We start from the raw sequence: 24,665 nt of genomic DNA on the forward strand, positions 1-24,665 counted from the left end.
ATGGTTTGTCCTTTTATCCCTTGTCTCTCGGTTTTATATTCCCTTTCACTGTTGTAATTATTTTCAACATGCCATGTGAAACCATACCTTTTTTTGTTGTTGTTTTTATTTTTTCTTGTCTGTTTTGTTTCTCTTGTATTCCCTTCCTGTGGTTGTAACCCCGCTACCACTGTATCTCATCTGAATACCCTGGATACTGTTTATACGGGTATTAGAACTAGGGAAGGAAAAGGGAATATCATTTCTCTTTTATGACAAGCCTTGTTGGCTTTGGCCGTGTCTTCAAATTTCCCTTTCTCTTTAGTAGACATGGTTTTCTACTTCTTTGAGCACTTCTTAGAAAACTCTGAGAAACTGACTGATGTGGGTTTCTGGGTTTTTTTTTTTTGTTGTTGTTTCTTTTGGCAAGCTTGCATAAAAAATGCATATGATGGCATTTTGCTTCTCAGGTCCTTAGGATTGCCTTTGCCTATGTTTAGTTTTTCCATCACAAGTCGCAGAGCAGCTTGGTGCTTGTCCAGTTCTCACTTGCCCTGGTGCTATCTATATGGAGCTCGATCTACTGCAATCTCAATGAGTATTTTCTACATAAATAGTATTACTTTTTTTTTCTTTTTTAGTGCTGTCCTGGGGCTTGAACTCAGGCCTTGGGTGCTCTCCTTGAGCTAAAGGCTTATGTTGTACCAATAGAGGCACAGCTCCAGTTCTGTTTTTTTTTTTTTTGTGGTTAATTGGAGATAAAAGTCTTGTGGGCTTTTCCTGCCTGGGGTAGCTTTGAGCCATAATTCTCAGATCTCAATCTTCAGAGTAGCTTGTAATAAGCATGAGACACTGGTGCCTGCCAGACATTATTTTATCTTATTAGCATGAGAATATCTTAAATAACACTTAACAGAACATATACAATTATCCAATTTGTACTTCAAAAATTTCCCTGGCTATACTTTGGAGAATTGATTGATGGCAGCAGAGAAAAGGCCAACATGAGCGTGAAAGTAGAATGGCATTGCAATAACCTGGATTTCCACTGGCTTAGCCAGTGGAAATACATTTGATGTGTAGCATGGTACCTAATTGTTTGGATAGTTCATCTAGTCAGGATAACTATAATTGTTGTATTCTGGGGAGCAAGAAAATCCACCAAGCACTGTTAAAGGTGACAAATGAGGTTTATTAGTCAGTTTGCAACTGCCTTGCCCCAGGGCTACCCCAGGGCTAGGAGCAGTTGCAGCCTCCAGAGTGAGAGTTTCTTTCCTTTCTTCCTTTCCACAGGCTTCTCCTGTCCACAGGCCTCTCTACAGGCCTCTTGTTCTCCACAGGCCTCTGTTCTTCATAGGCCTCTCCCCTCTCTGAGGGACTCCACTTTACACGTGGCTCTCCGTGGGCCTCTGCTCTCCAGGGGCCTCCGCTCTGGCTTCGACAGGCACCAGGCTTTGGACTTTTCCCACAAGCCTCAGGCTCTGGACTCCTCAGCAGGCCTCTGGCTCTTCTTGGCTCTGCTCTGCTCTGCTTCTCTCTGTCTGGACTCTGGCTCACGAGAGGCCTCGGCTCTGCAGCCCTTCCTCCCTTCTGGTCCATAGCTAGGCTGCTCCAGCCTCCATTCTCTGCAGGCCCATACTCGGGCCTGGGACGCTTGTCCGGGCTTGGGCCTCCTCCGTCCGCAGGCCCGGGTCAGGCCTTTCTGCACCACAGGCCGGGCCTTGGCCTCCTCTGTCTGAAGGCCCCGGGCTTGGGCCTCTCCTGTCTGTAGGCCCGGGTTCCCCACACTACTCAGCTACACAAGGCACCTCCTGGTGCCTTGCTTTCTCTGCAACTCTTCTTCCTTTCCCCGAAAATCCTGCCCTCTTATATCCCATGGCTGTCCCCTCAACATGGGGCAGGATCCCCTTTTATGCTCCGCAGTGAGGTATGGCAATGACAACATGGGGCACAGCTTCCCGTCCCCTCCCCCCCCCAGGTTATTACATAATGATCAATTATAATGGAAATTTATAAATGTCAAAGTGTCAATTATAATTATTAGTCAATTTACAACTTATAAAATATAATGGATTATATATTATTACATAATATATGCATTATATTTATTATAATTTCATAAATTATGTAATATATCAATAATATAGTACTTAAAGTAATATAATATAACATAATATATTTTATATTTAATATATTATACATTACATATTTATATATTTAACATGAGTATATAATATATTACATGTAGCATATAACATACATATTATATTTAACATATATCATATGTATTAAATAGCCAAGTTATAGAAACAGCCCCAATGTCCTACAATAGATGAGTAGATCAAGAAACTGTGGTACATATATGCAACAGAATTGTACTCATCCATTAAACAATGTCATTTGCAAGGAAAGGATGGACAAAGAACAAATCATATCAAGTGAAGTAAGCCAGGCTCAGAGAAACCCGTGCATGTTTTCTCTCATATGTGGAAGCTGGATCAAAAAAAAAAGTAGGCATGGTAACATATACAGGGCTGAATGCATTGACACACAAGCTAACTGACTAAAGGAGAATAGACTTAAGAGAGGAATCCAAAGACATACCTCCTCTGAACAACTGAAGTACTATTTATCAGAACAAATACTAGGAAATGAAAACATGGATTTTGAGGGGGAGTGGGTAGGCAAAGGAGGAATACAGGAATGGAGGGAGGAAGGGTAAGTAAATACAGTCATTTTGTTCAATATGTACTATGTAAAAAATAAATTATGTATCTGTGGTTAAGGATAGGAGGGAAAATAAAGTATGAGGTGACTTTGTCCAAGAAGTATTATACTTATAATCTGACTTGTGGAATTGTAATATCTTTGCACACTACTTAATAAAAACAACAGAGTATAATTCATATATTATTTTATAATATAATATATGAATACAATATATAGCACATGTTAATAGTATAATAATATAGAATATAGTATATAACATGTATTATTAATATATAATATAAAACAATGTAGTATATGTAATATATAAATTATACTAGAGTCAACTATAATTTATTACTTATGAAGTTATTAATTATTGAGCTCAGTGTCCTGAATTATTTTTTCAGGGTAGCTGTACAATTGTGAGTAAGAGTAGCAATCTTCTTTTCCATTTAGAACTAATAACTAAAAACAGTATTAATTTATAAAAGAATTATGAAAGGAGCAATAAACAAATAACTAAGAAAATAACAAGTTAGAGCAAAGTAAGTCTAGGTTTTGATCCTTTGTGTAGGAAAAGTCAGTTTGAAGTGACACTGAAGCTGCAAACTAAAGATGAGAAGAACTTGCTAAGAGTGGTCCAGGCCATGGGAATGGTTCCCATGCAATGAAGCCAGTGTGGCTGGATCCCAATGAATAAGAGACAATGAATGGCAATAAAAGAAGTAGGCAGGAGACACATTATGCAGTCTCTTAAGTTTGTATTTTTTAAACCTGGGTCTTAAACTCAGTGCCAAAGCACTGTCCCTGAGCTTTTGTGTTTAAGGCTTAAGGTAAACACTGTATGACTTGAGCCACAGCTCTACTTCTGGCTTTTTGGAGATAAGACTCTTATGAACTTTTCTTCCTAGGCTGGCTTTGAACTGTGATTCTTAGACCTTAGTCTCCTAAGTAGCTAAGGTTATGGATGTGAGTCATCAGTGCCCATCAGAGTCTCTTAAGTTTTAGAAAGGAGTCTGGGTTTGACTTTTACTACAATAGAAAGTCTTTTCAGTGTTTTAGGTGGGAGAGTATGAAAAACTTTAGCTTTAGAGTCTTGTTGCTTTGTGAAGAGATGGATGTCTTACTGTTAAGTGGACTTGTGTTACTCAGCTTCTACTACTATAACAAAATACCCAGAACAATCAACTGAAAAAATAGGAAAGGTTTATGTAGTCTCACAGTTCTGTAGATTTCAGTCTTTGGTCAGTTGAATGTGTTGCTTTTAGACCAGTGGTTAGGTAGCACATCCTGGCAGGAACTGTGTGGCAGAGGACCTAGCATGGTCAGGAAGTGAAAGAGGAAAGGTTCATTTTCCATAGTCCCATTGAAACCATGGCTCAATCAGCTCAAACCTCCTGTTTGGCCTCCATCTCCTAAAGTTCCTATCACCTTTTAACAGCACCACATCGGGTGCTGTTGTTCAGATCTTGTTCAAGCCTTGTTCAGATCTAAATTATAGTGTTTGTGCTGCTTAATCTTGGTTGCTAAAGGGCTGTTAACTTGATTGGGTTGAGGGACCCCTAAAGAATGGTGACATTGTCCAAGAAGAGTATATACACTGTTTCACAGTGTATCGTCCTGGGTATCTTTAAAGGTGTTAGAGGGTATGGCATGGGGTCAGGAAAGTGAATGGGAAAGATATGTATGGGATGAGAATGGTATCATGCTGGGCTCCTAGGTGGCAAGCTGGAGAAGGGAGATGCCCCTTTTTGAGAAGATACATTTTTTTTGCTGCTTGCTATTCCTCATAGGCACCAGATTCTAGATTATTCAGCCTTTGGATGTGGGCCTATTAGTGACTCCAGGGCCTTTCAGATATTCAGCCTCAGGCTGGAGCTGCTGCATTGGTCCTTCTTGCTCTGAGGCCTTCAGATTCTTGTTTCACTAACAGCCTGTGTGAAAGGCTATTAGGTTCTTAGGCTCTCAGGATGAAAGCCAATATAACAAATTCCCCATACATATAACAATTCAGTATATTTGTTTAGCCTGTTCCTCTAGAGAACCCTCACCAACAGGAGTAAGGGAAGAAGAACATCAAAATGGAGTGACAAAGGGTAAAAGATAAACCAATGCAACAGCAAGGAGGAATTGGGGATGGGAGAAGTGGGAGAGTGAGGGAGGAGGTAACAGTTTTTTTTTAATTTATTTTCTTTTTTGTTAACAGGTTTGATAAGAAATGTACTCACTGCCTTACATATGAAACTGTAACCCCTCTGTATGTCACTTTGAGAATAAATAAATTAATTAAAAAAGAATTAATGACTACACTTAAAATCCAGGTGCAAGTGGCTCACACGTATGGTCTTAGTTTCTCAGGAGGCTGAGATATGAGGATCAAAGTCTGTGTAATATGGAGGTCAGATTTGGCCCGTGAAAGAGGGCAGAAGCTGAATCTATCTCCAGGATCTCCCCAGCCCTGTCTGCTCAGAAGCCTGGCAAGATTCCCTCTCCTTTTAAACAATAGTGCGCCCTCCCCCGCCCCCCCGCCCCCGCCCAGGGGTGGGCACATGGACTACAAGTTACTGAACTTGTCTGTCAAGTGCTTGGAACTGGGAGCTTCCTGTGACCCTGCCCCCTGACCTGACCCTATTTAGGGGCAGGCTAGCTCAGGCACCATTATGCCATGTCACATGTTCGATCTTGTATCTCTTGTCCCCATGGCATCCCAATTCAGCTCTCCATTGGAGCTGAATTGGTTTGTTGGTACTTGGAAATCCTCCAGAAGTAAGTCTCTGTGCCACTGTCCTGTTTTGTGTTATATGTTTTTCTGAAACCTGGGACTGGTCCATCTGGAACCTCCCCAATAAATCCATCTTTTTATTTGAGTGGTGGACTCTTGGAGGGATGGGGGATTCCCACTCCCCCCTTCAGACACCATTACAGTCCAAAGTCAAAATACCCAACCAAACCACACCAAATCCAAACAAAATAGAAAAGGCGAAAGCAGAATATTTTGTCACTTAAAGGGAAATATTTCAATAACTTTAGTTTATATGGAGAAGGCTTGGCATGGAATTGTCCTTGAAACTTAAATATTAAAATCAGACAATAATATTTATTTAAATAAAACCAGATATAGTGGCATTTGTCTGTTATCTCAACAATCTGAAGTTCAAGGCAAGTCAACTTGGCTACAGAATAAGTCTTCATCTCCAAAAAAAACAGAACAAATCTAAGCAACATACAAACACACTCTCTCCCTCTAATATCTAGGTCCTCCAACTTCTAAACCCTAAAATTGTCAAGACTGTACCTTTGATCATATAGCCCTATTGTTAGGGCTGACCTGAAAACTGCAGTAACTAAATATGTTTTAGTGTTAAAATTGTATCAGTTTATAAACCCTGGTGATGACTCCATGCTACAGGGCTGCACCCCCACCCGTGAGACTAGTTTCTTGTAGTTTGACATTTAAAATATAGGGAGCCCTTGTTCCCCTCTGTACCTGGGTAGCAACCATGGTAACAGACAGTAAAAATGATCATACTAATAGACTATAGAAATAACCATAATAGTAGTAGAAATGCCATGGTAACTGTTGGGTTGGTTTACTTATGACTGAGTACTGGATTGTTTTAGCCCGCTCAAGCTTGCTTAGTGGTAATGGGGAAACATGGTCGCAATTGTTCAAATAAAGTTGGTACTAGGTCAGCCTGACCGCAATATTCTGCTTCTGTAAACGGCTTGCTTAACCCATTTGTGACTTGCTCTACCCCCTGTACTAAACCCCTGCATCAGTGCTATGTGACCACCTGTTGTCAATTCCTGATATCGAGGCCAGTTCCCGCTATCAAAGCCAAAATAGATAACTGAAAGGGTAGATAGCCAATAGAAATAGGACAAGACTTGCTTGCTAAATGCCATCCAATCAAGTATCTGCCAAGTTGGAAATACCCTGCCCCTGTTGTAATCACAATGAAAACCCTGCCTATCTGAGGTTCGGGACTCTCAATCCAGATCTGCTGCATCAGTGACAGTTGGGAGTCCAGGCTCGAGCTTGCAATAAAGACTCTCATATTTCTTTGGGTCTGGCTCACTTCACTTAGTATAATTTTTTCCAAGTCCTTCCATTTCCTTACAAATGGGGCAATGTCATTCTTTCTGATAGGGGCATAATATTCCATTGTGTATACATACCACATTTTCCTGATCCATTCGTCTACTGAGGGGCATCTGGGTTGGTTCCAGATTCTCGCTATGACAAATTGTGCTGCGGTGAACATTGTTGTGCTGGTGACTTTACTGTGATTTTGTTTGTATTCTTTTATTGGGAATAATTAGTACAGGTTTAGGCAAGTCACAGCAAAGGATCACAAGAGCCCAATAGCTATACCCTTATGATCACTTAAGATGATGCTAAGTGAAATGAACTCCATGTTATGGAAATGATTGTTATATCACAGTTGTAACTACTTTCAATGTCCCATGTGTATCTGTAGCTTCTATTATTGATGATGTTCTTGTATCACCTTCCTGTGGTTATACCTACACTATCTCTGTAATCTTATCTGAGTATATTGGAAACCATGTATACTGGTATTAGAACTAGGAAATTGAAAGGGAGTACCAAAATTGAGAGACACAGGGTGAAAAAAGAAAAACAACTACAAAAGCAATACTTGCAAAACTGTTTGGTCTAAGTGAACTGAACACCTCATGGGGGGAAAGGGAAAGGGGGAGGAGGGAAGGGGGTATGAGGGACGAGGTAACAAACAGTACAAGTAATGTATGCAATGCCTAACATATGAAACTGTAACCTCTCTGTACATCAGTTTGATAATAAAAATTTGAAAAAAAAAATGACTCTCATGAGTTTGCATCGGTATCGGCTCCTTGGTGGTCTTTGGGGACCGGAGATCTAGGCATAACACTATGAGTCACAAGCCACTTTAATTTTCATTGAGAAAAATTTTCTTCTAGCCTAAATTTCTCTCTTGAATTTATTTTGCACAAAGTTTAGTATTTAAATTCATATTTTATTCTTACTCTTCATCTAATTTTTTTACTCAGTACTTGAGTTTGAAGCAGGGCCTCTTACTTCTCCCACTTGCTCAGTTGGCTTACTCTGTTGGTGTTCTAGCCCCGACCCAGCTTTTGGAAGTTATTTTGTAGATGGAGATGAGTGAAATTTTCTTCCCAGGCTAGTTCAAACTGTGATTCTTGGACCTCAGCTTCCTGAGTAGCTAGAGACTATCTGTGCTTGGTTCTGGTCCTTTTGGCTTTATTTTTTTTTTTAAAAATATTGGTCTTAAGTTTCACCTGAGGCTAATCTAGACCACAATCCTTTTACCTACGTCTCTCATGTATCTGATATTGCAGGTTTGTACCTCCATATTCTTGAGATGGACTCTTTCTATTTTTGTGTCTAGGTTGGCTTCAAACGGTGATTCTCCTACTCTGTGCCTCTTGAGTAGGTGGGATTGAAGGTAGAAGCCATAATGCCTAATCCCTTGGCTAAGTTAAAAAAAACTTTAAATATTTACTCAACTAGATTAAGAATATTGTAAATTTGTACTCAAAAGATAGTCAGCTGGGTGCTGGTGACTTGCACCTGAAATGCTAGTTACTCAGGTGGTTGAGATCAAAGGATTTTATTTTGAACCCAGCCCGGGCAGGAAAGTCCATGAGACTCTTCTCCCCAATTAACCATCATAAAGCCAGAAGTGGAGCTGTAGCTTAAGTGGTAGAACGATAGCCTTGAGCACAAAAGCTCATGCCCTGGATTCAAGGCCTAGGACTCTCTCTCTCTCTCTCTCTCTCTCTCTCTCTCTCACACACACACACACACACACACACATCACTTAAACAAACAAAAAATTGAAGCAAACAAGAAAGATAGTCACCATTATCACACCACATTTGGCGTGATAATGAAAAATATAATTGAATCACAGGAAAACATAATCAAAGAGCTGTATAAATAAATGTAGTTCTAGGACATGACTCAAAGTTTTAATTGTTTACACTTTAGTGATAATTTCTTACCACAGGTAAGGTGCTTAAATAGTTGCTTTGTATACATTTTTTATTGTTACATGACAAACATATAAATATGTCATTACATTATTATTTTTCTCTCTCTTTTTTTTTGTTGTTGGTTGGGAGACTTGAACTCTGGGCCTGGGTGCTGTCCCTGAGCTCCTCAGCTCAAGGCTAACACTCTTAACCCTTGAGCCACAGTGCCACTTTTGGTTTTCTGCTGGTTAATTGGAGATAAGAGTCTCACAGACTTTCCTGCCCTGGCTGGCTTTGAACTGGGATCCTCAGATCTCAGCATCTTGATAGCTAGGATTACAGGTGTGAGCCACAGACACCTGGCTTATTTTCTTTTTATAGTTAAAAAAATAGAAAATTATGAACAAAGTAGCCTAATCAGGGCCACATGCTGAAGCACTGAAGAGTCAATGCCATGCTGACAGTCTGATGGGGGAGGCCATGCTCTCAGACACTGCACAGTCCCTGGCTTCCCCATTTTATGACATTCTATTTTAAATGAAAAATAAATAAACCTTTAAATAGTTGTAGAAAGGAGATGTCATTTTTTTGGGGGGGGGGGCAGTCCTGGGCCTTGGACTCAGGGCCTGAGCACTGTCCCTGGCTTCTTTTTGCTCAAGGCTAGCACTCTGCCACTTGAGCTACAGCACCACTTCTGGCCGTTTTTCTGTATATGTGGTGCTGGGGAATCGAACCTAGGGCCTCATGTATCCGAGGCAGGCACTCTTGCCACTAGGCTATATCCCCAGCCCAGGAGATGTCATTTAAAAGCAGCTTATGAGTGTGATACATCTTGATTCCATACTTTTCTTCTTGATCTCAGAGATATCATCAGCATTTCATTTTATCCAACAATGGCCAACATTCATTTTCAAGAATCTCTCTAATTTGCTAGTATTTTTCCTTCACTATTGAGGATAGAAAAGTGAGTGCATCGGTGCAAAATTAGTTTCTTTATGGATTCTGTCTTTACTCCAATACAAATGCTTACAGAATTTTGTCATTGACTCATTAACATATATAAAAGAGACTGGTACAATAGATTGGAGGAAGGAGTATCATCATACTTTATGTCTCAGTGAAAAACAATGTTGGGCTAGGTGATTCACACCTGTAACACTAGGTACTCAGGCCAAGATCCAGAGCATCTCAGTTTAAAGGTACCTTGGGCAGCATAGTCCACAAAACTAACGGGCAAAAGCCAGACTGGAAGAGTGGTTCAGGTCGTAGAGTGCCAGCCAAGTGAGCAAGTCATCTGGATGTGCTTCGGGCCTTGAGTTTAAAGTTTAGTACCAGCAAAATAATTATAAAAAATAGTCAGGCAGAAAGGAAGACACCCTTCCACCCCTCCTCGCCAAAGAACACCCACAAGTTAGACCTTTAGAAGTTTCTTAAAAGATGCCGTAAAACTCACTACATTCAAATATGGTCATATAAAAGGAGAAACAAAATGAAACCATCCATAATTCTATCCTGTGAAAAGAACTCACCATAATACAAATACATGTATTCTACACTATTTTCTCTGATTTTTGACTTGACAAAACAATAAGCTTTATCTTTCAGAGCAAGTTTATATGTATAGCAAAGTTGAACAGAAAGTAAAAAGAGTTCTCATATACCATTTGTTTTGCTACTTCTACTTATATTTTTATTATTTATTAATTTTTTATTATTTATTTTTATTTTTTGGCCAGTCCTGGGGTTTGGACTCAGGGCCTGAGCACTGTCCCTGGCTTCTTTTTGCTCAAGGCTAGCATTCTGCCACTTAAGCCACAGCGCCCCTTCTGGCCATTTTCTGTATATGTGGTGCTGGGGAATCAAACCCAGGGCCTCATGTATATGAGGCAGGCACTCTTGCCACTAGGCCATATCCCCAGCCCTATTACTTATTTTTTTTGAACACAGGTCTTGGGCACTGTTCCTGAGCTCTTTTGTTCAAAGGCTAATAAATGCTCTATCACTTTGAGCCACAGCACTCTCTCTCTCTCTCTCTCTCTCCCCACCTCCCTCGCACAGCACATGTGCTTTTCGCTGAGTGGTTAATTGGAGATAGGAGTCTCATGGGAACTTTTCTGCCTGGGTTGGCTTTGAACAGTGATCTTCAGATCTCAGCCTCCTGAGTGGTTAGGATTATAGGTGTGAGCCACCAGTGCCCAGCCGCTACTGTTATTTTTCAATTGTCATTATAAAGATGACATACAGATGGTTTATCATTTCATGAGTTAGGTAATGAGTACATTTCTTTTCTACAATGCCACCCCTTCCTTTGCTATCTCCCAGTTCCATATGTCTTCCTTTCTCTACAAATCCCCCCTGCCGGGCCAGCCGGCAGGGGAACAGAAATCCTGACTGAGGGGCGGCAGGGATACGGAAAAGGAAAAATAAGGCAAGAGAAAAAAGACAAGAGACAAAGATGGGGTACGGGAGGTCTGCACCTTGAGATTGAAACTCAAGACTGCAGCCCCATTTATTCTTAACATCCAGCTTTTATGCAGTTTGGGAACCAGGGAAAGGCATAGGGTTACCAAAGTTTAAGAAAATAAGAAAGCTTTTAGGTCGGTAAATAACAGGAGGCAATAAAACAAGACAAGGCTGAATGGTAAACATAAACCAGGCGCCTATGGACACAGTAAAACATCTTGGTAAGTGCTGGCTGTCAATTAAGCCAAATCTTACCACATTCCTTGTGATAACAGCACAGCCAGAGGTCAGGATGAGCTTAGCTGCTAGCTCGGCTACCGACAGTTCCCCCGTCTTTTTATTAAAAGAAGCGAACCCGCCTGTCTTAGGTGGGGTGGGTGCCCCAGCCCGCCTTACCCGTCTTGGGGAACAACTTCAGAGCAGTGCTGAAGGCCCTGTCTTAGGTCGGTCTAAGGCTGGCACCGCCTCATACCCGTCTCTGGCTGCGGTTCCTCTCGGGGGAAATTCATTTACTTGGAGCTTGACCTTATGCAGCTGGCTGGCTAAACTCATGAAAGAGTTTTGCAACATGCGTACAATGCAAGGAAGGCATAGGCAAGCCATCAGCAAAAGTATCCCTGGGCCGAGCAATGTCATTAGTGGCCCCTTAACATTAGTTAAGGAAGGGACATACTGTTGAAGTTGTTCAAACAGTTCTTTTGCTGTTTCTGCCACTTTAGAGTCCAAAGGCGGAGCTTGTTCTAGTCCGGCTATTTGTCTATGGAGTTGAAAGAGACCTAAGGACAAGTTATTATGGTGCCAAATACCATTTAGATGTGCTACAACTTGTTCCCAAGAATAGCTCGACCCATTATACTTATGGAGGGTCACACAAATAAAGTCAAACCCAGCATGACAGCACACCCATTGCAAAGTTTGTAAGGCACGAATTTGTTCTCCCAGTGACAGCACAGATTCATACAATGCTTCTAATTTTTGTTCTACTTTATCATCAATCCTGCCTTGAAAGTGCAGGGCTTGCGTGGTATTATGAGCAAGCTGATTAACATAGTGAGCTGTCTGCACATTTTGTGTTAGAGCCACAGTGGCCGCTGCAGCAGAGGCAGCTAAGGAAATAAAGGCTAAAATTCCTGCTATTAGTAGCCCTACAAATCGTCTAGGGCGCATAAGTTCTTTTAAATGTTTTAACACTTGGATACCTGTTTCTTCATACCAAGCCTCAGATAAGTTTACAGGAAGCATAACAAATGGTGGTTGCTTAATAACAATTGCAGAATCAGTAAGGCCACTATACAAGCAATTTGTAAAAGAACAGTTAGTGCAAGTAACATTGAAATACATGGCTCCTATAGAAATATTAAAAGGTCCATACATAATAGCATAAGGGGGTGTTACACAACTCATAATATTTTTTAAAGAAGTAGAAGTGGGCCAGGAGATATTATTCAGAGCAGCCACTAACATCCAGACATGACGTTGAGGGCGCCCATTCATCCACCACAGACCTGGGTTGAACTTATTGGTGAGATTAGCTCCGGACCAGTCTGTCAGCTGAGAATTAGTTCCTGAAATATTGGTTATAAAAGGGTGATCATGTCTACACTTTATGGGGTGCAGTTCTCCCGTGGATTCTACAATTTGAGAGGAGTTGATGCAGCGAGGTATCATGAAGGATGAGGTAGAATTGGCACTTACAGGGAACCCAGTAGGCAATGAAGTCATTTGTATACTATACACTTGACTTTTATCAGGAATCCAAATTCTATAGTTTATGGATTGCATCACAGTACAGCCTGGAATATAACTGTTGGAGTCAGTTGTAAAGCATAAAGGGGTTCCAATGCCAGAAGCTGCAAAATCTCCCATTTTAACGTGTTGGACAAAAGGGTCTGGAGCTGTACCGTACGCTGATCTGTTGACATGGACGAACACCTCAGCTTCCTCCCAGGTCGCAGGGTGCACAATCGGTGGATCTGGCACATAAGCCCAGTGGGTCAGCGCTTGTACTGTTCTGATGAGTTTCCACAATCCGAACACAACGCTCAGGTAGCCAGCGGGCATCATTTTCATCCTGTGAAAAAACACAGACATGTCCTCGACCCCATGTCAATACCGGATCGGGCCCGTGCCAAGCACTTGTTAAAGGATCTTTCCACTTAACTTGAGCAAAAGCTCTTTGCTCTCTCTTTTCCCAGAATCGCTGTGCTGCGGAGTGGCCATTGCAATCCAAATTTAAAAAATTTAGTACGAATAAAGCATGAGAAAGTATATTAACAGGAGAGAAGGGGTATAGTTCCCCCCCTTTTAATTTAGAAATTTGGTGTTTTAACAAACCGTTGGCCCGTTCGACAATTCCTTGACCATGAGGATTATAGGGGATTCCTGTAGAGTGAACAATTTGGTAAGATTTGTAAAAAGTTTGAAAAGCTCGTCCAACATATCCCGGACCATTATCAGTTTTAATATGTTTAGGAAGTCCCATAGTAGCAAAGCAGCGTAAGGCACGGGAGATACAATGTTTGCCAGCTTCCCCGCTAAGAGGAGTAGCTATAATAAAATTAGAGTAAGTGTCTATTGTAACATGGACAAAGCGGAGCTGTCCAAAAGAGGGGACGTGGGTAACATCCATTTGCCACACATGGTTAGCCACTAAGCCTCGAGGATTAATCCCATTGGAGGGCACAGGCAGGAAGGTAGCACAGTTGGGACAAGTTTTTACAATTTGACGAGCTGCCTCACGAGTAATATGAAATTGCTGACGTAAGGCACGACTGTTTTGATGGTGGGCAGCATGTGATTGCTTTGCCAAGTCAATTTGAGAAAGAAAAATTTGGGTAGCCTCATCCGTAACAGCATTGCCCTCACTTAATGGTCCAGGAAGCTTAGTATGAGCACGTATAAATCCAAAAAAACACGGACAGGTGCGAGAGCGAAGAAGAAGTTGTATCTGGCGAAAAAGAGTTTGGATAGTGGAATTAGCTGTACCAATAAAAGGGACAGTTTCAATGACCTGAAGGGCTCGAATAACATAATGACTATCTGAATATAAATTAAAGGCTTTAGTAGGTAAAAGAGTAAGGGCCTCTAAAACCGCTTGAAGTTCAACTTCCTGGGCAGAAGAAAGCCCAGTGTCCCAAGATCTAGTTTCACCATCAATAGTAAGAGCTGCTGTTCCATTAGAGGATCCGTCTGTAAACACCAAGGCAGCCATAGAAAGAGGAGATAAAGATACAATCTGAGGAAATATAAAAGTGTAAGAAGAGGCGAAATGAAGTAACTTGTTAGAGGGATAATGATGTGAAATTGTGCCCACAAAATTGGCCCAAGCAATGGCCCAGGAATCACAATGAATATAAAGCCATTCTTGCTGCTGCAAAGTGTAGGGTATGTAAATAACCTGTGGATCTCGTCCAAGATACTTACAAGATTCCACACGGCACATATGGACTAAGGTGGCTACCAATTCATAATAAGGAATTAATATTTTTGAAGGAGTAGCAGGCAAGGAAAGCCACAAAAGGGGTCCCTTCTGCCAGAGGACCACTGTTGGAGAATGAGGTGTAGTTAAAATATAAGCTTCCCAAGGGGCTGAGTAATCTATAATTTACATGTTGGGAAGAAATGGCAGAATTTACTATGCTCAAGGCTTTGGCTGCTTTAGTTGTCATTTCTCTGGGAGATGTAGGGTCAGGGTCCCCCTTTAATAGATCAAATAAGGGTTTTAATTCAGCTGTGGACAATTTAAGATAAGGGAGAAGCCAATTAATATCTCCCAGAAATTTTGAAAATCATACAAAGTATGTAAATGAGAAGTCTTAACCTGTAATTTCTGACTAGTAAAATAATAAGGACCCAAAATATGACCAAAAGGGATTTTTATTTTTCTCTGCCTGGGCTGGCTTTGAACTATCCAAAGAGTCTTAGCCATAAAAGCCCTTTTTATTTCCAATTAAAGCAACAGGAGAACAAAAGGAGTAGAGTTTACCTGTAAGTTGACCACCAAGTAGTTGCCAGAGTTTTGCTGTAACAGTTAAAGAACAGCAGACTGAATGGGGTCCATGTGCCATTAAATCTAATCATATTATTTAACCTTACCTTACTGGCACGTGAAAGAGAAAACAAATGAATAACAATAAAAGTCTCAGCTTCAGTGGATCTGAAGTGGCTGTGTCTTCCATCCCAAATTAGCAGGCCAGCAGGAGAGATGGTTTGCATCTGGATAATTCTGTAGTAGAGTTCCCTGGATAGGCTGTCACATTTCCTGCTTGTTGCCTGTAAATTTCTACACAGACTGGTTAAGGGCATTTTTAAACAGATTTTAGAAGGCTTGGGCCTTTAACCATCTTTCTAGTCACAAAATCCACACAGATTGAAGGCCAACCAAGTCTGCTCTCTGTAGCAGCCAGGGCAGTTTCTGAGTCACAAACAACTCCCAGTTTGGGAGCCTACTGTGGAGGCAGCTTTCTGTAGCCATAGACTGCCACGGTCCACTCAGATAGCACACATGTCAACCTGTATCCTATAAAGCAAGATGTTAATTTTGGCTCCAGAAAATTTAGGTTAATAGTCACACCTGTGCAGTTATTTCAAAATGACTCTGGTCCCTTGATCTTAAAGAGTTTATGAGAGCACAGCGAAAAAAGAAAAAAAAAATGGAGAAGCAAAATCTTAGTGTATACCAAAGAATTGTCAGGATTAGATGTACACTTGACTCTTAGCATAGATAGACATAAAGAATAACACACTGGTTGTACATCATTGTACTTATATCACGTGCTGTATATTAAAACCTTTTGGAGTTTTTCTTAGACACATTTGTTTGCTCCCAAACATATCAGTTTGGGCTTAAAACCTGTTTTTTTTTGTTTTTTTTTTTAAGTTTTACCAACACATAGACATAGACATAGACACACATACACATACAGACAATGTGCACACGTTTTGGGGCGCGCTTAGAATTGTTCTTTAATTGGCCATGTAAGTTTTTCTGGAATTCCAGTGGCAAATGATATTATTTTGCCTATATTCTAGAACCACGTGGTTAGATAGTAAACAAAAAAAGCCTTTTCAGCAAACCAAAATTTTCAGATCATCTGAAAAGCCACATTTTGAGAAACCAGTTTAGCTCCCAAGGGGAGCTTATGGGAGACAGGACATGAACACAGACAGTGAGCTCACAGTAAGACACCTTCATCTTCCAGCATTTGAATTGTAAGGCACCTTTGACATGCAAGGTCACAGGACTCCAAGTCCCTGCCCAGCCTCCAGGAATTTGGCATGCTTGTCACCTGGGGGATGGGCAGGCTTTCACTCCAACCAGTCCTATTGTCTACCATGTACTCAATGCTAGAGAAAGTTTATGATTTAGCCAAACAAGCAGAATTTAACTGAGTCTCGAAAACTTAAACATCACTAACAAGAATAGAAAGCCTTTCTTTGAGTCTTTTAAAGCAGATATTAAACAAATATCGATACCCATCCTATGTCACAGGCAGGCAGGCAGAGTTTAGAGGGAGGCAGGAAAAGAGACAGAGAGAACTTCATCTGCCTGAGCGCTCATAGAAGTTAGGTAAGTCCTGCAAACTATTCCAAATATATAAGATTGGGCTCAAACTTGAGCAGCTTTCCTGAAACAATTTAGACTTGACGAGCAACCAGCTGAGCTGAACTAGAGATCAGTTATCTCCAAACACCCACAATTGCTGATTTCCTTGACCTAGCCCAGTGGATTTATGGAAAAATGTAAGCTCCAGGCTAATGGTCACTCACCCTGGTTGGGGTTTCAAATCTGTCCTGGTGGATGGAAATAGAGCGCTGGGTCAGGAGAAGTTACCTCGGTGGTGTTAGCATTTCCCTAGCCTCAGGTCCCTTCCCCCTGCTAGCAGCCTGCACCTAGGAGAGCTGTAAGTCTGCCAGGACTCCCTTTAAAGGAGTTTGTTGTTCTGGATGAAGCTGTGACAACAGAGCTATAACTGATTTTTAACATAGTCTCAACATAGGTCAACCTATCTTTAATAGGCTTATTGAATAATTTCTCCTCAGAGTCTGAGCCATCTGAGTCTTCCTTAATGTCTAGCTCAGTGGGTTCAGGTCTTGTTAATTTTCTCAGCTCTTCCCAGGCAGCAGCATACGCTCCCGGAGCTGGGCAACACTCATCAGGTCCCTGTTCAGTTTCTCCAATCGACTGATCGAATTTAATCTATTCATGGCTAAGATCTAAGCAATCTCGGACCAGAAACCAAAGAATAATAGCATCCACTGAGGTCTTCTCAGGGCCAGTTGCATCATAATGTTCCCTTTTTTTTTTTTTTTTTCCTAGCAAGTTTCTAAGTTATTGGTTCCTTCCTCCAGGAACTGGGGGCATGCTTTCTCAATAAAATAAAAGAAACGTTCTAAGTTACATTGGCCAACTTTCACTGCCCGGGCATTAAGCATGCCTTTGGGGGCCTGCATGTATAGCATGCGGCTATTACCTTGTCCCATAATTTATTACTCCCGACGATACACTCTCCTCCTCCCGCTCTCCTTCCCAAGCATTCGGACGTCCTTACCTGAGCGGGGGTCACCTGCCGTCGATCCCAGGCCTTCAAGTCCCTGTTCCAGGCGCCAAACCTGCCGGGCCAGCCGGCAGGGGAACAGAAATCCTGACTGAGGGGCGGCAGGGATACGGAAAAGGAAAAATAAGGCAAGAGAAAAAAGACAAGAGACAAAGATGGGGTACGGGAGGTCTGCACCTTGAGATTGAAACTCAAGACTGCAGCCCCATTTATTCTTAACATCCAGCTTTTATGCAGTTTGGGAACCAGGGAAAGGCATAGGGTTACCAAAGTTTAAGAAAATAAGAAAGCTTTTAGGTCGGTAAATAACAGGAGGCAATAAAACAAGACAAGGCTGAATGGTAAACATAAACCAGGCGCCTATGGACACAGTAAAACATCTTGGTAAGTGCTGGCTGTCAATTAAGCCAAATCTTACCACATTCCTTGTGATAACAGCACAGCCAGAGGTCAGGATGAGCTTAGCTGCTAGCTCGGCTCCCGACAATCCCCAACCCCCACTGTCAGTACCCTTGATGACCCATGCATTGATGCATTACTATAGTCCAAATCTGTACTTGACAGAGTGTTTATGTGTTTTGTGGCTTTGCCAAATATATGGTGGTATACAGCCACCATTATAGTACCATACAGTGGTTCCACTGTGCTGTGTGGTTACACCCCCACCTTGTCAAGCACTAGTCTTTCTGCTCTCTAGGTTTTCATTTTCAGACTCATGGAGTAGTCTTTTCAGATTGACTTTTTTTCAGTAAGTAATATGCATGTAATGGTCTGCCATGTCTTATCATAGCTTGATAGCTCACTACCTTTTATAGGCATACATGAATAGTATGTCTTTGGATATACCATAGTTTATTTATGCATTTATATACTAAAAGATATCTTTAGTTTGGTAATTTATGAATAAAGCAGATATCCCATGTGTGAAGCTTTTGTGTGAACATAAGTTTTCATTCCATCTGAGTAAATACTGAGCAATAGGATTTCTGGATCATATGATACAAATATGTTAGCTTTGTAATTGAGGAATAAATTGTAAATAAAACTGGGCCAGAAACATATTTGCATTGCAAAGTTGGGTTTTGCACAGACTGTGTGATAAAAATGATCTTTCTCTCTTATTTTGGCTTTCCTCTGCAAACTAGCATTTACTATTTTGTGATTCTTTGTTTTTTTTTTTTTTCTCAAATTTTTATTATCAAACTGATGTACAGAGAGGTTACAGTATCATACGTTGGGCATTGGATACATTTCTTGTACTGTTTGTTGCCTTGTCCCTCATGCGAATAGCAAACATTTTGCCCATATTTGTCTGAAGGCCTAGTGATTCTTTGTTTTTTATACATGACACTGACGAGCAATGACTTAACACATATTCTTTTCTTTTAGTATTCATAATCCTTTTGAGGGTGGCCTCTACTCAAATCCAGAAAGGAACAGAATGATTGCCTCAACCAGGACTGTAGAGCTGATTGGTTTCTTCCATATCTGGTGTCCAATCAGCATGGGCAAAGGGACAGAGACAAAGTTTCCTTGACCTATGGCTCAGCAGAGGTTTAAGTGGGTGGTATATGGATGGATAATTTCCAGTCAAGTGATTTAAACTGGGAGACAATGGCAACACAATTACAGAATAACCTTCCTAGCTGGTGGATTCTTTAGTTAATATTAATAGCACCCCCCTCTTTTGGTTTTTGGCTGGTCCTTGGGCTTGAACTCAGGGCCTGGGCACTGTCCCTAAGGATTTTTGCTCAAAATTAGCCGTCTACCACTTGAGCAGCAGATTCACTCCCAACTTTTCTTGAGGGTGGGGCAGAACTGGAAATAAGAGTCTCATGGACTTTCCTGCCCAGATTGGCTTCAAAGTGTGATCCTCAGATCTCAGCCTCCCTTGTGACTAGGGTTACAGGTAAGTCACTGGTGTAAGGCAATATCATCCCCTTTTAATTTCAGAATTTGGACTGGGATCATCTGTGGTTATCAGATACACACTAGCGAAGAGATTTTTTTTCCTCAAGTTTTAAAAGATTATCTTTAAGTAGTTGTACAAAGGACTTGTCACTCAACAAAGCAGTTTATGAATACAATGCATCTTGATCAATATCACCCCTTTCAACATTCTTACCCATTCTCCCAACCTATCCCTTCCTTCACTTTTCCATTTTGTAGAATTTTTGTCAGCCTTCTTCCTAGATCCTTCTCTTCATTTCTCCCCTTGGTCCTGCCCCACCTCTCTCATGTACCATTTTCCTGGTAGGGGAGAATCCTAAAAACTCACCTGGCAACTTTGTATGCCAGGGAGGAAGGAAATAAAATTTAATTTATAAAAGGAAAAGTAAAAACCAATTAAGATCCTAGGAATATAGTTTACAGGAATTTTTGTGATATTTTCAGGCTAAATAAATATTATCTCTTAAAAAAAGAGAAAGCATGAAACTATACACACATTTTTTGAAGCTGACCTTTCTTTTTTTACTAATTTAACTAAATGCAAATAAACATAAAATTCCTGTGTTTCCAATTTACCTGTTAATTAAATTGCTTTTATGTTTACGTTTCTTCAATATTTGGGCATACTGGATATTCAATGACAACAGTACTATCATGTAAATTCAGTAGTTCTTCCTGGAAGGTAATTAGCACAAATAATTGGTTTTTACATCCTTTTCTCTAGACTTCTTTCTTAGAAAAAAAAACTTTTATTATTTGGCAAGTTTTTCTTTTAACACATTTATGAGTATCAAGAAATTTTAGGCTGTTGCTGCTGCCGCCTCCTCCTCCTCATTCACCCTGGTGCACCACAGGCGGCACAGGCACCAAGATGTCCAACCGAGTAGTCTGCCAGGAAGCTAGCCATGCCGGGAGCTGGTACCCAGTGTCAGGACCGCAGCTGAAGGCACAACTAGAAGGCTGGCTTTCACAAGTACAGTCTACAGAAAGATCTGCTAGAGCCATTATTGCACCCCATGCAGGGTGCACGTACTGTGGGACTTGTGCTGCCCATGCTTACAAACAAGTGAATCCATCTATTACACTGAGTTTTCATCCTTGGACCTTCTCATGACATTCCCCTCTCTCAATGTGCACTTTCCAGTGTGAACATGTATAGGACCCTTCTTTATGACCTTCCTATTGACCAAAAGATTTATGGAGAGTTATGGAAGATAGGAATGTTTGAACGCAAGTCCCTACAGACTGATGGAGATGAACACAGTATTGAAATGCATTTGCCTTAAACAGCTAAAGCCATGGATAGCCATAAGGATGAGTTTACCATTATTCTTGTACTGTTTGGAGTTCTGAGTGAGTCAAAAGAATAAGAATTCAGAAAACTCTGCAGTAAATATCTAGTGGATCCTAGTAATCACTTTGTGGTTTCTTCTGAATTCTGCCATTGGGTTCAAAGGTTCAGTTACAGTTACTATGATGAATCCCAGGGGGAGATTTATAGATCCATTGAACATCCTGATAAAATGTGTATGAGTCTTATAGAACAATTAGATCCTGTATCTTTTAGCAATTACTTGAAAAAATGCCATAATAATATATGTGGAAGACATCTCATTGGGGGTGTTAAATGCTATCATAGAACTCCAGAAGAATGGGATGAATATGAGCTTTTCCTTTTTGAATTATGCCCAGTCCAGCCAGTGTAGAAACTGGCAAGACAGTTCAGTGAGTTATGTGGCTGGAGCGCTCGGTCCACTGAAACTCTGAGTCTTCAGGGATGCCACCTGCACATACTCTTGTTCTGCCCAGGTCCCTGTCCAGCCTTTACCAAGACACTGGTTTTGGTTTGCAAGGATTCTGAAACCTCAAACTAGTAGAACATTCTTCTCTTCTTTGCCAGTAGGTGTGGTCCTTCTTAATTTCAACTCATTAAATAAATGCTTTATAGTTTTGGGCAGTGGAATAAAGGCTAGCATCAAAAATATGTTGATTAAAAGAGATAACAATGTAAAGGCCAAGTTCTGGAAATTTTTTGAAAGTGACTTGTAAAGCATTTACCATGTTCTAAATTTGCACTCTTTGCAAACTTCTGCACATATATTCTGCTTTCAAATAGTTTTGCACCATTCAACGGACAAAGGCATAATATCTAAAATATATGCAGAACTAAAAAAAATTACCTTCCTCCAAAACAAAACTGCAAAGAACCAATAGCCCCCTCATCAAGTGGGCTAAAGACTTACAAAGAGACTTCTCTGATGAGGAAATGAGAATGGCCAAGAGACATATGAAAAAGTGCTCTAAATCACTGGCCATAAAAGAAATGCAAATCAAAACAACATTGAGATTCCATCTCACCCCAGTAGGAATGTCATATATCAAGAAAACTAACAATAATAATTGTTGGAGGGGATGTGGCCAAAAGGGAACCCTACTTCATTGTTGGTGGGAATGTAAACTGGTTCAGCCACTCTGGCAAGCAGTATGGAGATTCCTCAGAAGGCTAAATGTAGAACTCCCCTATGACCCAGCAACCCCACTTTTGTGTATCTATCCAAAAAACCACAAACAAAATCACAGTAAAGCCACCAGCACAACAATGTTCATTGCAGCACAATTTCTCATAGCGAGAATCTGGAACCAACCCAGATGCCCCTCTGTAGACGAATGGATCAGGAAAATGTGGTACATATACACAATGGAATTTTATGCCTCTATCAGAAAGAATGACATTGCCCCATTTGTAAGGAAATGGAAGGACTTGGAAAAAATTATACTAAGTGAAGTGAGCCAGACCCAAAGAAACATGGACTCTATGGTCTCCTTATTGGGAATAATTAGCACAGGTTTAGGCAAGTCACAGCAGAGGATCACAAGCGCCCAATAGCTATACCCTTATGAACACATAAGATGATGCTAAGTGAAATGAACTCCTTGTTATGGAAATGATTGTTATATCACAGTTGTAACTACTTTCAATGTCCTATGTGTATCTGTAACTTCTGCTATTGATGTTCTTGTATCACCTTCCTGTGATTGTACCTACACTATCTCTGTAATCTTATCTGAGTATATTGGAAACCATGTATACTGGTATTAGAACTAGGAAATTGAAAGGGAATACTAAAATTGAGAGACACAGGGTAAAAAAAGAGAAACAACTACAAAAGCAATACTTGCAAAACTGTTTGGTGTAAGTGAACTGAACACCTCGGGGGGGGGGGTGAAGGGTAAGGGCGAGGGGGGAGGAGGGAGGGAGGTATGAGGGACAAGGTAACAAACAGTACAGAAATGTATCCAATGCCTAATGTATGAAACTGTAACCTCTCTGTACATCAGTTTGATAATAAAACCTTAAAAAATAGTTTTGCAAATTGTACACAAACAAAATAAAGGTGGAAACTTTTTAACAAGGAATCGCATTTTTGAATGATCTGTATTAGAATACGATAAACCCCAGTTAATAGACAATTACTACCCATTTGTACAACAGATACCTACCTTTTCTTTTAGTTGCTAATAAAGGGTTACACAACTCAAAAAATTAGCTTTAAAGTTCACTTTTTATCATTAAATTTACTTTAGCTATAAGTTTAGTAATGCTAGAAAGAGAGATGAAAAGGAATTTGTGTGTGGGGGCGGTATGGGTGTGGGTGTGTGCCATGATGGTCTTGGGGCTTGAATTCAGGTTCTAAGAACTGTCTCTGAACATTTTTGATCAAAGTTATTGCCCTACATCTGAGCCACAGCTCCCCTTCTGGCTTTTACTGTTTATTTGGAGATACACGACCCATGGACTTTCCTCTCCAGGCTGGCTTTGAACCCTGATCTGCTCAGATTTCAGCTTCTTGATCTCAGCTAGGATTAGGCATGAGCTACAAGGACTTAATTTTATAAGCCATTTCCCTTTTGGTCACAGGCAATAAACTCTGTCAAATGTAACAGAAGAAAATTTCTATTTCTGTAGATAAAGAATCAAATGGCAATGATATACCACTTATTTCCATAACATGGAGTTCATTTTACTTAGCATTATCTTATGCGTTCATATGGGCATAGCTATTGAGCTGTTGTGCTCTTCTGCTGCCCACCCTAGACATGTCCTAATTATTCCCTATGAGGGGAACCAGAGTCCATGTTTCTTCGGGTCTGGATCACTTCACTTAGTATGATTTTTTTCCAAGTCCTTCCATTTCCTTATGAATGGGGCAATGTCATTCTTTCTGATAGAGGCATAGAATTCCATTGTGTATGGGTACCACATTTTCCTGATCCACTCATCTACTGAGGGGCATCTGGGTTGGTTCCATATTTTAGCGATGACAAATTATGCTGTGATGAAGATAGTTGATCTGAGGGCTTTTGTGTGGTCTTGCTTGTAATCTTTTGGGTAGATGCCCAAAAGTGGGGCTTCTGGGTTGTGGGGGAGCTTATGTTTAGCCTTCTGAGGAACCTCAGAAGTTTACATTACCACCAACCGTGCAGTATGGTTCCCTTTTGGCCACATCCCCTCCAGCATTTGTTATTATTCATTTTCCCAACAGTGAACATTCTTACTGGGGTGTTTAGAAATGATGCTTTGTTTTTCCATCATTAACCATGCTTTTCAGTGATTATGCCAATTCCTGAGGTATGTCAGTTGTCTTTATTGCTCAGTGAAGTGACAATGTTGTTCAGTGATGTCACTCTTTTTCAGTGCTGACAATGTATTATTTATTTCATGACAGTGCCATTCCTCAATGATGTGACTCTGTTGTTCCTTGGTATTACTATTTTCTTCAATCAGGGTCATCACTCTTTGGTTTAGTGAGGTCATCCTGTTTGACTACAATGTCTTTGCACAGTGATTTCCAGATATTTTTCAGTGGTGAAACTCTGTAGTTATGGATTTATTCAGGGACATCAATATATTATTCTGTGATCTCACTGTTCACCATTACCTGAAAATAAATTACATAAAATTAAAAAAAAACTCTCAGGAAAAAAACTCAATAAAGATGGCTCTAAAGA

At 40.6% G+C, this 24,665-nt stretch overlaps 1 pseudogene; it reads left to right on the plus strand.

Annotated features, from left to right (window-relative positions):
* Positions 1 to 20,511: 20,511 nt before the first annotated feature.
* Positions 20,512 to 21,422, plus strand: LOC125357558 (annotated as a pseudogene).
* Positions 21,423 to 24,665: the final 3,243 nt, after the last annotated feature.

This window comes from Perognathus longimembris, chromosome 9 (assembly GCF_023159225.1).
Source record: "Perognathus longimembris pacificus isolate PPM17 chromosome 9, ASM2315922v1, whole genome shotgun sequence".
Lineage (NCBI taxonomy): Eukaryota > Metazoa > Chordata > Mammalia > Rodentia > Heteromyidae > Perognathus > Perognathus longimembris.